This window comes from Phaseolus vulgaris, chromosome 8 (genome assembly GCF_051622355.1).
Source record: "Phaseolus vulgaris cultivar YP4 chromosome 8, ASM5162235v1, whole genome shotgun sequence".
Classification (NCBI taxonomy): Eukaryota; Viridiplantae; Streptophyta; class Magnoliopsida; order Fabales; family Fabaceae; genus Phaseolus; species Phaseolus vulgaris.
The window spans coordinates 36,040,524-36,055,715 of record NC_143505.1 but is presented as its reverse complement, the minus strand read 5'-3'; positions in this window follow the sequence as shown (position 1 = coordinate 36,055,715).

The window sequence follows — 15,192 nt, the reverse complement described above, 5'->3', positions numbered from 1 at the left end:
AAGATGTAGCCTCTGGGGCAATGCAGAGGCACCAGCGAAAAGTCCTCAGTGTTACTGGGGGAGAGAAGATGTAACCCCTGGGGCAATGTAGAGGCACGAGTTAAAGACCTTCTCGCCGATGAGCGAGTTCAGGCGAGTTAAAGACCTTCTCGCCGATGAGCGAGTTCAGGCAAGATAAAATCCTTCTCGTCTCGAACGAGTTCAGGTATGGTGTAAAGGGTGGAAGAAGTTTGGAGGGTGGCTAAGGTAGGTTCGAAGAGAACGCCTAGCCACCCGGTCTTTTGTTCTGAAGCTCAGGGAGGTAGAGAAGGATCCGAAAGGCGCCTCTGCCCCTAGATAAAGGAACAATGGCCAAGTTGTGAAGGCAGGAGGAAGCTAATATCGCCAAGAGTCTTTGGCGACCAGGAGAAATGCACGCAATGGCGAGAAAGTCAAGACCCGTTTTGATAAGGCAGATTAGATGAGTTGTGTCTTGAGCCATTAGTTGGGTTGAAGTTCGTTATTTGAAGAGCGATTTTACGCTAAGGTTCATTACCTTGAGGTTACAAGTTGTTAGAGTGTTATTGTTCGAAAGCTGATGGTTCGTAGCGGGTAGTATATAATTGCGATTACGAAGTTACTAAGTTAATTTCGTTGAAGTGAATTATACAAGGAGAGATAAAGCAGACAGAGAAGTTGTAAGGAGAAGCACAAAGACTTTATCATAAAGTATAATCAGTTCAAGATACATGAGCAGAAAAGGAAAAATTTGTTACAAGCAAATTGGGTAAGAGAGAGGCAGGTGAGTAAGTGGTGAAGGGAAGCAGCGAGCGGCTAGTCATTAGAAGGAACAACCTTCCCGTCCACCACCTCGTTGTTCAGCGACACCATGGAGAGATCCAGGTCGGGGTACAGGCAGGCGAATTGTTCCCGGGCAGCTTCGAATCCAGCAGCGAGAATCTGGGCGGAGCTCAGCTCAAGTTCTTCAATCTGTTTCTTTAGCCCCTCATTCAGCTGCTTCAGCTCTTCAGCTTGTTTCTTGAGTTCTTCAATTGTTTCCCGAGCTTGAAGAAGGTCCTCAGTAACCTTCTTGGATTCCGCCTGCACCTGGGCCAGCTCTGCGGCGATCTTCCCGTTTTCTTCGTTGGCTTCGGCGAGCTTGGCCATGGTGTCGTCTCTCTCCTTCTCCACTTTGCCCAAAAAGACCTCCCGATCTGCTGACCTTTTCTCAAGGTTTTTCACCTTGGCGGCGTCTGCTTTGATCAACGCCTCCAGGTCAGCCACTTTGACGCGATAGGGTACCAGCTTGCTCTCCAGCTCGATCTTCTCTTGAGCTAAGAGCTGCACCTTATGGCGTAGATCGGTGGCCTCCTTGCGTGCCTCCCGGAGCTCGGTGCTCATAGCATCCTTCACTCGGGAGTGATCGAGCTCCGCGAGCATGAGATTGCAGGATAACTTCTCCGCCTCGATCCTGATTAGGCGATTCTCCTCTTGGAGCACGGAGATGTCATCCTGGAGCTTCTTGTTGGAACTCTCCACAGCTTTGGATATGATGGAGGGGAAGTCCTCCACCATCATCTTAAGTTTTGCTGAGAAGGGTTCCCACACCCTTTTTACCTCAAGTGAGAGGTTTGCTCGTGGGGGCACCAGGGAAGTTTGTTGTTGGTTCTCGCCGCCACCTTCTTGAGTTGGTTGTTGAATAGGTGTTTCTTGGCGTGGTGGCGACGTCGGGGATTCGGTGATGATGATAGCCGAGTTGTGAGCACCTTCATCCCCGCCTGGTGCAGCATTTGCGGTTGAGGCATTTGAAGGAGGACCCCCTCCAGCTGATACATAGGGCGTGGAGGCGCTCGGGGGGTTCTCCATGAAGTTGGGCTCGGCGGCCTCAACCACAGGAAGTGCAGATGCCAGAGGAACTGCTTGGACTGGCGAGGTGGGGGCTGGTGGAGGAAGCAGTGTTGGAGGCGGAGCTGGTGTGGAAGGTGGTGTTGATGTTGGAGGAGGAGGTGGAGCAGGTGGTGAAGAAGGCGCCACCCTCTTCCTCTTGGTGATAAGGCCATCTTAAGTCGCCTCATCGTCTTCTTCGTCATCCTCTTGGACCACTTGAGGGGTTTTCCTCTTTGGCTTCCTGAGGATGAGCTTTTTGCGTTGATTGGCGGGCTGGGTCTCGGAGGGAGCTGGGCCTTTGGGGGGCGATCTACCCTGTGCAGCGGCGATCTCCACCACTGAATTTGGCACAGTCTGGGAACCCGACACCAACCCATGGGCTCGAGCGAGCGCCCTTAGTTCAGCTAGTTTTCCCTGGCCCAACATACGATCTGCATAATGCAAAGATACATGGGTTAGCTCAGAGAGAAAGATAAACACATAAGGCAGTATGCAATAAAGCAGATAAGTGGTGCAGAAAATAAAACCAAAGTCTTGTGCGCAACAGACAAGACGCCCAGAAACAGTTAGCAGAAGTAACGTCAAGTGTAATGACTTAGACACTGAGGTGAGCTCTAACCTATGCGAACTTCGAGTTGATCTTCGAAGAACTCGAAGGAGATGAGCGTAGTGGTGAGGAAGGTGATATTGGCGTCTGCCACGCTCTTCCAGAAGAAGCACAGGTCCTTGTCCAAAGCACCCATGCTGTCAGGACTTCTTGGCCTCCTGAAGCTTCCCTTGGATTCTTTATTTCCCTTGTTTACCCAATACAAGGGAAAGCCGTCGAGCAGTGAGGCGTCCTGGTCGTTTGGGCGCACTTGGACAAATTTGCCCTTCCAATCCTTGTAGGATTGCTGAAAGATAGAGAGGATTGATCTCCCAACAATCCCGTTCAGACTCACCCACAGGCGATCTCCTGGGTGTTTGGCTTCAAAAAGGAAGAGAAAGACGTCCACTGACGCTGGCAGCCCCAGATGTGCGCACATGATTTGGAACGCCCGCACGAATGCCCAGCTGTTGGGATGAAGCTGGGCAGCGGCGATGTCGAGCTCGGTCAGTAGCTCCCTTTCAAAACGAGTGAAGGGAAACCTAAGTTTCACCTTCTTAAATAGGGTAGTGTATACAAAACAGAACAACTCGCCGTTGTTCCCCTTGTCATCCGCGCAAACTGGCACATCGGGGGGGCAAGGTAGCACTATCATCCTCTCGTCGTGCTCCTTGTGGAACGACAGGTGGGGCTCGTCCCCTTTCTTCAATCGAAGAACTGCCCCGGCAGAGTTTACTGAGGAAGTTTCCTTCAACAAAGTCGGGGAGGCCCATGGGTATAACTTTTTGAAGTCTGGGGAAGGAACGGGGGCTCCTCCGGCGACAGGTGGAGTAGCCTGAGCCAGGTTAGGGCGGGAGGTTGCAGGCCTCTCAGCCTGGGAAGAAGAAGCACCAGGTGCTCGCGGTGGGTTGTGAGCTTGAGATGAAGGGTTTCGTGACGAGGGAGGAGGATTTGGGGTGATCTTTGAGCGAGCCATCGCGGAAACTGCAAAGGAAAAAGAAAAGGAAAGGTGAACAGGGTTCATAGAGGCTGACTCGATCGTGAAGGAAGGGTGAAAAACGAACGAACGAGGGATCGTTGTAATGGAGACGAAGACCTAAGTTACGAGAAAGGAGAAACAGAAGAAACAGCCCACAGCGTATGCACCAGACAGTTAATGGATGATGCGAATCGGTTAAAATGCAGGAAAAATCAGCAGAAGAAGTAAAGGGAGTACCTTTTTATGATCGGAAGAACGATGAAGGAAGTTGAGGATTCAGGAGGTTGAAGAGCGTCGTGAGCTTTTGCAGAAGAAACTTGAAGCGTTTGAGGAAACGAAGAAGTGATGGAACAGTACAAGCGAAATGGGTTTAAGGGTTTTTTCGAATGGGTTTGGGAAGCGCAAACGGCAATTAAAGGTAACCGTTGATGAAGCCACGTGTCGAGCGATTGGAGGAGTGTTTGGTGGAGCGTCAGGAAAGCAGAAAGTACAACCACTTGGAATTCTGCGCCAGCGCCACGTAGATCGGTATTGATGTGACTCCTTTAGTCTTTTCGCTGGACAAGTCTTCGCTTAAGACTGGGGGGCTTGTGTACCGCCCTGGTAGTCGGAAGTGATGACGTGGCATCAAGCTATTGTATAGGCGTGTTGATGGGACGCCTGGCTGGCAGAAGGGAAGGAAGTCGGGGGGCTCGTGTAGTCGCCAGTTATTATGTTGGCGTGCTCCGATCTCCAGCACACCAGAAACGGCGGTCACCGGGTTAAAGATGAAGTCGCCAGATGTAAACCCAGGCGACCAAGTGATTAGAGATCGCCGAAACAAGGACATCGCCGGAGATGAAGGCAGATAGACATTTCCCAGCTGGCCAGAGGATGAGGTCGGGGGACAGCTTGCTTGAGCATACACGGTGAAACAGGTGGTGCAGATCATGAAGGCGGCCGGCGAGACCACAGGGAAGGTGTGTACGAAGGCACCCTAACTCGCCAATCCAGAAGAGATCGCGCTCCAAGACAACTATGCACTGAGTAGTATCATGCATAAGTAACTTAGCCAAAGGAGAGTCAGAAGTAGCGCCCAAGTCAAGGATGCTCCAGATGATGGCACGTGTACAGCTGGATGCGAGCCACGTGTCCAGATGTGTAACTGCCAGGAGAGAGAAAGTGTCCAGGTATATAAGAGTTTCCAACGAACTTCTGAGGTACGCACGTTCAGATTGTCTTCTTTACGCTTGCGAGTTCTTGAGTATACTGAGAGAGAACTGGTTCACGGTTCCTTAGAGTTCTTGAGTGTTACTCTTAGTAATTGGTGGTTCAGTCACTGACTTGGGCGTCGGAGCGTGATCGGCCGCAGCGACACCGTTCTGTTCTTTTGCAGGTTCTTGAGGTGGATCGCGGTGAAGGACGGAGGTTGACGCGGCGCATACGTCGATCCAAGTCAACAGGCAGGATCACTATCTACCTTTCTCTCGTACCATGCACGTGGTTCTCTCCTGGGTGTGGCCCTCTCATGGGTCGTATCTGTCCCAGGGTCTCCCAGCGGTGGCGTGGGTACTTCGTGAATCAGGTTACCCCCTACTAGTACTAGAACTATGGCCTTGAAGCCACCTTTCTCTTCTCTTTATTACCGTCTTGAGGCAATGAGGCCTCTCGCGGTGTCGCCCCCTCCACGATTTTTCCTACCCATGGGTATCGGGGGGTGATACCGTCGATGCCTTAACTTGGCGACGCCTCATCTAGGCGACGCCTACACTTGGCGATGCCTATATCTGGCGACACCTACACCTTGGCGACGCCTCAAGTGGTCAATTTGTTGACTTTCTTCCTTGGGTCCCTTGGGGGGCCCACCATATGTTGACTTTTGACTTTGACTTTGACTTTGGTTAACGCCCGGGGACGGGACGGTACAGTTAATATAAAAGCTTGTGAAAGATTGTAAAATACAAGTAGTGAATGAAGGTGTACAATTAGATAATAGGTTTATACTGGTTAAACGAACTGAAAATAACAAACTGACTTATAAGAAATCTCTTTTGGTTAATGCACAAATGATAACATGCAATATAAAAATATAAGGAGTGAATAAATTACTCAATGTATTTTTTTATTGGATTGTCTGATGGTGGAGAGTACTTCTAGCTCTCAATCAATTAATTGAGTTTCACTAAGCAGACTAATATTGCAAGCAAGATACAAACGAGTATTCTTCACTACTGTCTAACCCGTACGAGTATTCTTCCGACTTGTGGACACCTCTAGCTAACTTGTCAAATATTCTTTAACACTTATCCACTTATGATTAAAAGATGAGTCTTGTTTAATAACAAACCACTCATGGTTAAGAAAAAGAAATTGTCCAGGGTGTGATAAAAAAATATCACAAGGTTGTTCACTAGAGAGGCATGGCGTCTTTTGACATTTATAAGGTTAAACTCTTTTCTAGTTTGCTAAACGAACACAACAATGTTATTACAAAGTTATTTAGGACACATAAAATATTGGCAATATTTTAGCATTTTTGCAATTTGAACTTGTTGCTCTTCTTCTTGAAAGATAACTTTATATAAACATGGAAGAAAATAATCATTGTCAATCTTTTTTTCTAGTTGTTGAGCATCTTGAAACTCACTTAAATGTCTTCCTTGCATCTAAGTAGTTTGATCATAGAAGAAACATTAAATGCGCTCCATACATGCATTTAATGCTCTTCTCTTCTTTAAGCAACATTTCAATTGTTGAATGTACTTATCTCTCATTGGAGAAAGTGCCTTTACTTGAATTTGTATAAAATACAAAGTCGTATGAAGCATATATAGTCTTTTTCAGGGTCGACAAAACTTGCATCAGGGAGTTGTTGCACCAAAGTAGCTTTAGCTCATGTACTAAGCAATCGTTGATATGACATGTTTTATGTGTGGATTTTCTTGTTGAAACGTAAGAAAGATACATTCCCTGCAACATAGAATAAGAATAAATATATTTGTGAAGTGTCATGTTAGCTTAAGACTATGCCCATATCATATGAGAATATTAATGCTTATTAGACATAAAAATAAGATTTCGTAGTGCTTTATCATCTAATATACGAAATACTTGTGTGATACATGATCTATTATTGAACAAAGGTTATCGTCTTACAAACGAAACTTGACCATGTTTTATGCGTTTTTATTTCTAGCACATAATCAGAACCATGGGTGTTGTACTCTTCTCTAACAATCTTCCCCTTTTACATGTTAAAGCAATAAAGTTTAAACATCATAATTTCAAAACAGATGTTCAATAGATCAAGTTTTCAAAGTATTTTCACAGACCAAAGGAAGTCATGTATCTATACTTAATACAATTGAAGGGAGAACAAAAAGAAATATTTGACACGTGTCACAACCACATTTTTCCAAAAAAAAAAATACTAAAACAAGAAATTTTACACATGTCGCTCATATGAAACTTGTGAAGTGATGTGATTCCAATAGCCACATAGAACAAGATTCTTGACATTTTTAGGAATCACCTTGAGCTGGAAAATATAGAGGCACTTTTCTTAGAGTTGGATCATTGTTCTAAGACAAGAACTCACCAATAACTAGTACCAAATCCCAAACTCATTTGGATGAACCAAATATTGTCAAATTGAATCAACAAAGAGATTAAAACTGGAATTGACCGAACATAATTGAACAAATGATCAAATGAACCGAACCAAAACAGAAATTAAAAACAGAAACAGAACATAGTGCTGGAAAAAATAGAAAAACCGAAACTGAAAAATTCAAGAACACAAAGCAACATGAACAATTGAAGAAGAAGAAAGGAAGGAGAAGAGAATGCTCATGAAGATGGAAGGAGGATGGATGATCTCGCCACTAGAAGTGTGGAATGCTCCTAGATGAGAGTGATGCCGCCACTTGAGGACTCCATTGATCCATCAAGATAAGACTAGAGAAGAAGGCTCCAAAAGCTCTCCAAAGGTCACTCAAAATTTGAGTAGAGTTTTCTTAGATTAATTCCAATCTGAATTTTACAAAGGAAGCACCTCTATTTATAGCCTAAGGTGCTGAAAAATAGGTGGGAAATTTCAAATAAACTCATTTGAAATTCCCACCAAAAACAAGTCACATGGGAGGTGTGACCTTTTTCTACTATGACACCTCCCAAAAACTACACCTACACCACTCTCCTAAGTCACATGGACAATGTGACTTTATTTTACATTTTCACACACCTTTATTTAATAACCACACCTCCTAAAACTATACAAGAGTATTTCAAAGCTTGGCCTTGCCCCTCATGGGATGGACTTGGGCTCTTTGGGCTTTGGCCTTTTTGGGCTTGGGCTTGGGCTTTGGGCTTGGGCCTCATCTTTATTTTATGTCTTCTTTTAATTTTGAGAAGACTAGAAGGAAGAACTTCAAATGTGAGGGTGGATGTCCTCTTCCTCCATTAATAAAAGCCTCCTTTATTTGATTCTCATCATGAAGGGTTTAATGCTTCACAACTATCCCAATGCTCATAAGGCACTTTTGATGGGTTTATTGGAAGACAGTTGGCCTAATAGCAAATTCTTCAAAATGGAGGATTAGGGTTTCGTTCATCCTAATTCGAGGTCTTTTCTGCAACTGTGTTTGCATAACAATTTGTGGAAGAATCACAAATTACATAAACAAGGTATTTTTTTTCAAATTCAAATTTTGATTTTGGATGAATTGTGCTGCCTTTTTGGGACTACATATACCTCCTCTTCTGGATTGATTATGCACTGCATTTTGAACTACAAGAAATATAAAAGTATTTGTTCTGTGCAAAATCTATTTCAAGATAGAAACACCAGATGCTCATCAATTGTTCTTGGTAAAATGAATCTTTTCTTTTACATATAATGGTTCAGAAACATGTATTTTGCACTGCATTTCATATTTATTTTCTTCGTCATTTTTTTGCTTCTATTGGATTTTACACTTCATTTGATATGGATTGTCATGCTCCTTAGATTATGCACAAGCATTTGGTCATGTGCAGTGTTCTTTTTGATAAAAAAGCATTCTATATGTTATTATAAATAAATTAATGTCTCATTCAATTGGTTGGTGTTTCATATTATTCTAATTGAAACTATTATTCTAATTGAAACTACTTTGTTCTATGTAGGCAACATTTGGGGTTAGTAGTTGCACAATCTATTTAAAGATAGAAACACGAGAAGCTCATCAATTGTTTTTGGTATACTGGATATTTTTTTTTATAGAAAATGGTTTTGTCACATGTATTCTGCAATGCATTTCATATCATTTTTCTTCCTCATTGTTTTGCTTCTAATGGATTTTGCACTTTAGATTATGCACATTCATTTGGTGACGTGTAGTGTTCTTTTTACAGATAATGGTTCTATCACATCCTCCACTTCCTGCTGGCCTTCTTGACCAGTACTACGTTTGTCAGCCACTCTGGGTATTGTATTTCCCTGATGTGTCTAGCGCTCAATAGTTTATGGGTCTCCTCCTTGATGATTTGTCGCCTATCGCCATTGAACTTTTTTGGTCTTTAGCAGACAGGTCAGACCTTTGGGTCCATGGTGTGGCGGTGGCACAGGAAATCGGGGTCGATGTCAGGCATATCTGAGGATGACCATGCGAAAACATTCACGTGTCGTGCTATGACCTCGACAATCTGGTCATGCGCTTCTAGGTCCAATGATCTACCAAGCTTGAACTTCTTACCTCCAATCTCCCTCTCCAGCACCTCCTCTGTAGGCTCGGGCTGTCCCTTCTAGGCGATCTCGAGTCGGGTGACCCCTTCTTCCATTGGAGGCTGGGTGGCTACCGAGCATACTCTCCTCTTTGTCTTACCCCCTTCAAATTCCTGCGCAATTCCTCATTGGTTCTGCGCAACTTTTCATTGTTTACTTGTTATCTGGCCAGATCAACCTGGAAACGATCCTGATCGACTCTGGATGCTGCTACCGCCTCCTGAAGGACGCGCATGGTCTCCATGAGATGTTGCATGGAGACGTTGTCCCCTCCTGAGGGCGCAACAGATCCTTGTCTCGTGCTCCTCATGTTGCTGGTTGATCTTGCAGGTGACATGATCGTTGAAGGTCTCGCCACGTCAAACTCCGTCTTCTACAAGTACATTCCAACTAGCTCAGAGCAAACCTGCGAAAATCCGACGCTCAAGTCAGTAAACAAGACCACCAAAGAACTATGTACTCAGAATCTCGGCGAGACTCGTGCACTCTGTGATTCTCCCTTTCTCTCTCTCTCTGTAAAACTAGTCACTTGCCAGTATGAAAACGTACCTTCGCAATGAGCGTGGAACGCCTTTATATACCCTGCCGCGCGCCCAAGTTATTCACGTACGAAGTAACTTAGCGTGTTTCTTTCATTGGATGTCTCGTGCAGCCTCAGCGTGAGTACCAGGTACGACTTGGACAAGCGCGCATACCAGGCATTACCTATCGCGTGAACGATCACCTCTGTTCTGTCCCATGCATGTTATGGGCTAAGAGAGGTTCAATCACCGACCGACTGCTAGCTCCCTTAGACCACTCTCATGCATGGTACCGTAGAACGCATAACCTCTCTGATCTCTGATACTCTGCCACACGAGGCTCGCATGCAACGCTCTCACCGGGAATCCCCTCTCGTTCCTGGCTCAACTGCGTGTGACACGACGACCGATAAGCCTCGTGGCTCATCTGGACAATGATCGCGCATCCCCTCTGATCACCGATCTCCGCCTGACCACCGATCTCCACCTGACCACCGATCTCCGCCTGATCACCCTCTTCAAGCCACATCAGCTTCCCTGGCCCACATGTCCCGCTAAGAACGACCCCCGTGGCCATCAGTCGCTGACGTCACCCTAAACCGATGACCGACCGGATCACAAGCCCCCCAGTCTCGAGCCGCGTACTCGTTCTCAACGAAGAGACTAAGTGCTCGTTCTCGGTGGCCACGTGGCAAGTGACGCCACACTTTCCTTCCCTAATCTTGCGACATGTGTGTGCATCAATGGCTAGCGTGAAACGTCATTTGCAGTTCCCTTATTCAAAAACTTACGCGCCTCTACTGTTCCATTATCTTCCCCAAGACGTTTCTCTGCAACTCTCGAACCCTCCTTCTGCGATTCATCTTCTCCATTCCCAGGCTACTAGAAACCGTTCGCGATCGCAAAAAGGTACTCCCTTTCTTCATCTATGGCATATTTGAAAACCTTCTACCGATTGCATTGCTCAAAAACTGCATTGTGCATACACCATGGGTCGTTTTTTCCTTTTCTGCACTGTACCAAGACCTCTTCTGGTTTTCCTGTGTTTCGTTCTTCTTCCTCTTCGTCGTTTTCATTCCTCTACCCCCTTCGAACCATAGCATTTTGCTCCTTTCGTCTTTTCTTGTTTTTCATTGATTCCTCACCTTTTTCTTTCTTTCTCCATTGTAGCTACTGACAATGGCTCGTACAAAAACCACCGCGCGCCTTGCCTCATCTTCTGGTGCACAACCTTCCGCCAGTGCACCTTCATCACCCTCGACGAGTGCGACTCCCTCGGCGAGTACGCAACCCAGGGCGACGCTTCCTCCATAAGGCTACGCGCAGGCGTACCAGTGGGCACCCCTCCATTTGCTTGCCGAAACATCTAACCCTGCTTCCCGCCGATCATCTCGCTACTCTGCTGAAGGGCGTTGTGGATGAGCCTTCATGCGCTATCGACAGGGAGGACGACCGAAACTTGGGTGTGCGCATTCCCCCCCGAGGCATGGCCATATGCGTAGATGATAGGGCCACCAACGGGGTGCCCTTCACCTTTATCTACTCAGCCATCTTCAAGAGGTTGCGCCTCCGCCTTCCCTTTACCTTCTTCGATAAGGAACTCCTCACTGAGCTAAACGTCGCCCCTTGCCAACTCCATCCGAACGCTTGGGGCTTCATCCGGGCGTTCGAAATCTTATGCAACTATTTTGGGCACCCTCCATCGACCGACGTCTTCCTCTACTTCTTTGAGGCCAAGAACCCGGGTGATAGGTCGTGGGTCAACTTAAACGGCGTGACAGGGAGGGTGATCTTGGGTTTGTACCAGCATTCCTTCAAGGATTGGAAGGGCAGATTCTACATGATCACCTCTAACGAGCACAACCCCGCCCTTCTCGAGGCTTTCCCCTCTACTGGGTCCCTAAAGTGGAGTTTAGGAAACCCCGAGGCTTGGAGGTCATGGCCCCATACGAGCGCGAGCTGTGCGGCCTCCACTCGAGCTTGGGCGCCAAATTTGGCTCTTCCACCCTTATCAAGCACGAGTTCGATGCTGAAAAGCTCGAAAATTACATTGGTTTGTCTCCTCTTCCTCCCTTTAACCTGCCACTTCCATGGGCATGCGACCTCGCACTTGTCCAACACACCCCTCATACATGCATTTGCTAACTATCTTTCTGCTTTCTTGAGCCTTTGCATGCTAACCCTTTGCCATGTTGGACTGATGCAGAGATGACTTCTGATAAGGAAAGACGACAGAGGCTGCTCGCTCTAGCCAGGAGTCGACGAGCCGCCGAGGCGTCTTCTGAAGTGGAGGCGATCGCCGAGCCCATTCCCGCTTCCCCCCATCTCGGTCGCGCCAGCTGAAGGGCGTGAGACCAGGGGTGACAAGAAGAGAAAACGGTTGGTGAAGGCTCCCACCACCGTTATATCTATCGAAGAGGAAAGCTCTGGGTCTCCCCTGGTCCAACGAAGAAAGAGGGGAGTTGAGAGCCTTGAGGGAGATGCTAATCCGATCCCTCAAGCACAGGCCTCCCCTGAGCGCTCTCCTTCACCAGCCCCCCTTCCCTCCCCGCCCCCAGCAAAATCACCCCCACCGACTCAAGCAGCGGGGAGCGGGGTCGCTCAATCGGAGGGAACTCCTCGCCCCCTACCATCACCGTGCCCTCAAGACTCTGCCACCACAACCGAGGATGGTGGCGAGAGTTCTTTCCAAGCAGCGGGTTCCACCTCTGAGGGGCTTACCAGGGTTCTCCGACTGACTAAACAACTGATCCAGAATCCCAAGCTAGTCCAGTGGAGTGCCAACGAGGTGGACCTCTAGTTAGCTCGTGAGATGGTGCTCTCTCTGGAATTCTCCACACAACATCGCTGCCTTGAAAAGCCTCGCGACTATGAGGCTTTGCAAGACACCAACGACATGTTGAAGGACATGTTGGAGGAAACCAAACTGGCGCGCGCCCAGCAAGTCCAATAGACTATCAAAACTGAAATGCTGATGGGGGATGCTGTCGCCGCCCTTGATTTCGAACTATTGGAGACCACTGGTAAGGCCTTCCAACTTGAGGCTGAGAATGCCTACATGCGCCAACAGAATGCGAATTTGGCGGAGGCTCTTGCTGCGAGCGATCAGAGGCTCAAAGAAGCCGAGTCGGCCATCGCCACCCTAACCACCGAGAAGGTCATGCTCGAGACCGACAAAGCTGGGTTCGAGGCTGAGAAGGCCAAGCTCTAGGAAGAGGCGGCTGATACTTTCGCTGAGGGTTTTGACTTTGCCCTCGAGCAACTCAAGTGTGCTTTCCCAGAGGTCGACCGCTCCCAGCTATCTATAGAATTTGAGGTGGTGGACGGCAAGGTCGTTCGTCCCTGATCATCTACAGCTTTCACCTTTCCTTTTCCTTGTATAAATTTTTGAACATAAGAACTCTTTACTGCATATATTTAGTGCCTTCTTTCTTCTTACTGTCGTGTATCTCTTTCATCTCTCGCTATGCATGTTTATAGTTGCTAACTTATTCGGACTTAGCGCGAACCTCCCTCGCACTTTCTATTTCTGTCCTTGACCGCTTCTAACAACACTCGATGATCGTTCTTGGCGTGGCTTTGCCTGTTTCGGTCTATCGCATAAGAACTTGTCTAAAACTTTTTAAGCAACGCTATACCCGCCGATGACCGACCAGGGTACCGTAACCAACCATCAACTAGTCATCGCGCCTCTGCCTTTCTCCTTATACCTTTCTAGATTTCGTGTCGCTCCAGCGCTAAGTGCATAGAGGACTCCCACGCCGATCGGTTTAGGGTGATGCCCTGTCTGGAGGAAGAGTGTTTCTCGACAACCCCTCTTGCCTGCCCCAAGGCCATCGACCCTTAGAACCTCGGGTGGTGCTCCCACCTTCTCACTCCTGGGGTGAGAAGGGGTTTGACTAAGAGTTCTACTGAGCCAATATTGACGCTATGTCCCTTGGGCAAAGGCGTTTCTCGAATCCTTCCTTTCCCTTTTTGGGCCCACTAGTGCCCCTGGCGTTTCGAACCTCAGCTGCCTGCACTCACACCTGGGGTGAGGAGGACTTTGAACCGGTTGCCCACGCTCGCGCCTGGAGCAAGGGAGGCCTAACCGATCACCTGCGCTCGCGCCTGGGGCGAGGAGGATTTTAGCTTTAAAACTTTGCAAACTTTTATACTGATAACCTCTTTTTATTTTTGGGAAAAGGGTGCCCCCTTGAACTTGTTCAAATTGTTTGTACTGGCGCGAAAGCGCGGCTACGTTCTGGGGATCCACGTTCAAGTGCGTGGCGTTCCACGTTCTGGGGATCGCCCCTCCATCCAAGGTCTCCAGCCGATAAGCACCGTTCTCCAACGTCTCCACTACTCTGAACGGGCCGGTCCACTTGGGGGACAACTTGTTTTCTATCTCGTGCTGATGCGCCTTTCTCATCACCAGATTTCCCTCCTGGAACTGCCTCAGCCTCACCTTGGAGTTGTGCCTTCGTTCCACCCTTCTCCTCACAGCTTCAGCACTGACTCTGGCTTCTTCTCGTACCTCGTCCAAAAGGTCTAAGTTCACCTTTCTCTCCTCGTTGGACTTCTCGGCCACGAAATTCAGAAATCTTGGTGAATTTTCTTGTATCTCCACAGGGATCATAGCGTCTGACCCATAGACCAAGCTGAAAGGTGTCTCATGGGTGCTAGATTGCGGAGTGGTGTGATAGGCCCACACGATCCTGGGAACTTCTTCAGCCCACGTTCCCTTGGCCTTTTCTAACCTTCTCTTCAGCCCTCTGAGCAGTACTCGGTTGGCCGACTCTACCTGCCCGTTTGTTTGAGGGTGTTCTACCGAGGCGAACACCTGCTGTATCCCCACCTCCTCGCACAGGTTCCTCAGTTGGTGACTCGTAAACTGGGTGCCATTGTCAGAAACCAAACGCTTGGGCACTCCGAAATGGCACACGACATTTTTCCACACAAACTGTTGAACCTTGTGAGCGGTGATCTGCGCGACCGGCTCTGCCTCCACCCATTTCGTGAAATATTCGATGGCGACGATCAGAAACTTCATCTGCCTGATCGCCAGGGGAAATGGTCCCAAGATGTCGATTCCCCAAGTGTGGAACGGCCAGCGGCTACGAATCGACCTCAGCTCTTCAGGGGGCGCCTTGTGCCAATCTGCGTGTTGCTGGCACTACTTGCAACGTTGAGCATAGCCCACACAATCTTCCCTCAGCGTTGGCCAGTAGTACCCCGCACGGAGAACTCTACACGCCAAGGCGCGACCGCCAACGTGGCTCCCACATATTCCCTCGTGGAGCTCTGAAATAATCCTCGTGCACTGCTCCCCGTGCACGCACACTAACACCGGATGGGTGAACCCGAACCTGAAGAGATCCCCATCGATGAGAGTGAATTTCCTCGAGCTTTTCTTTATCCTCTTTGCCTCCGTTGGCTCCAGCGGGAGCACCCCATCCGCAAAATACCGCTGGTACGGCGTTATCCACGTGTCAGCCCTTCCAGCGGCGTAAACTCC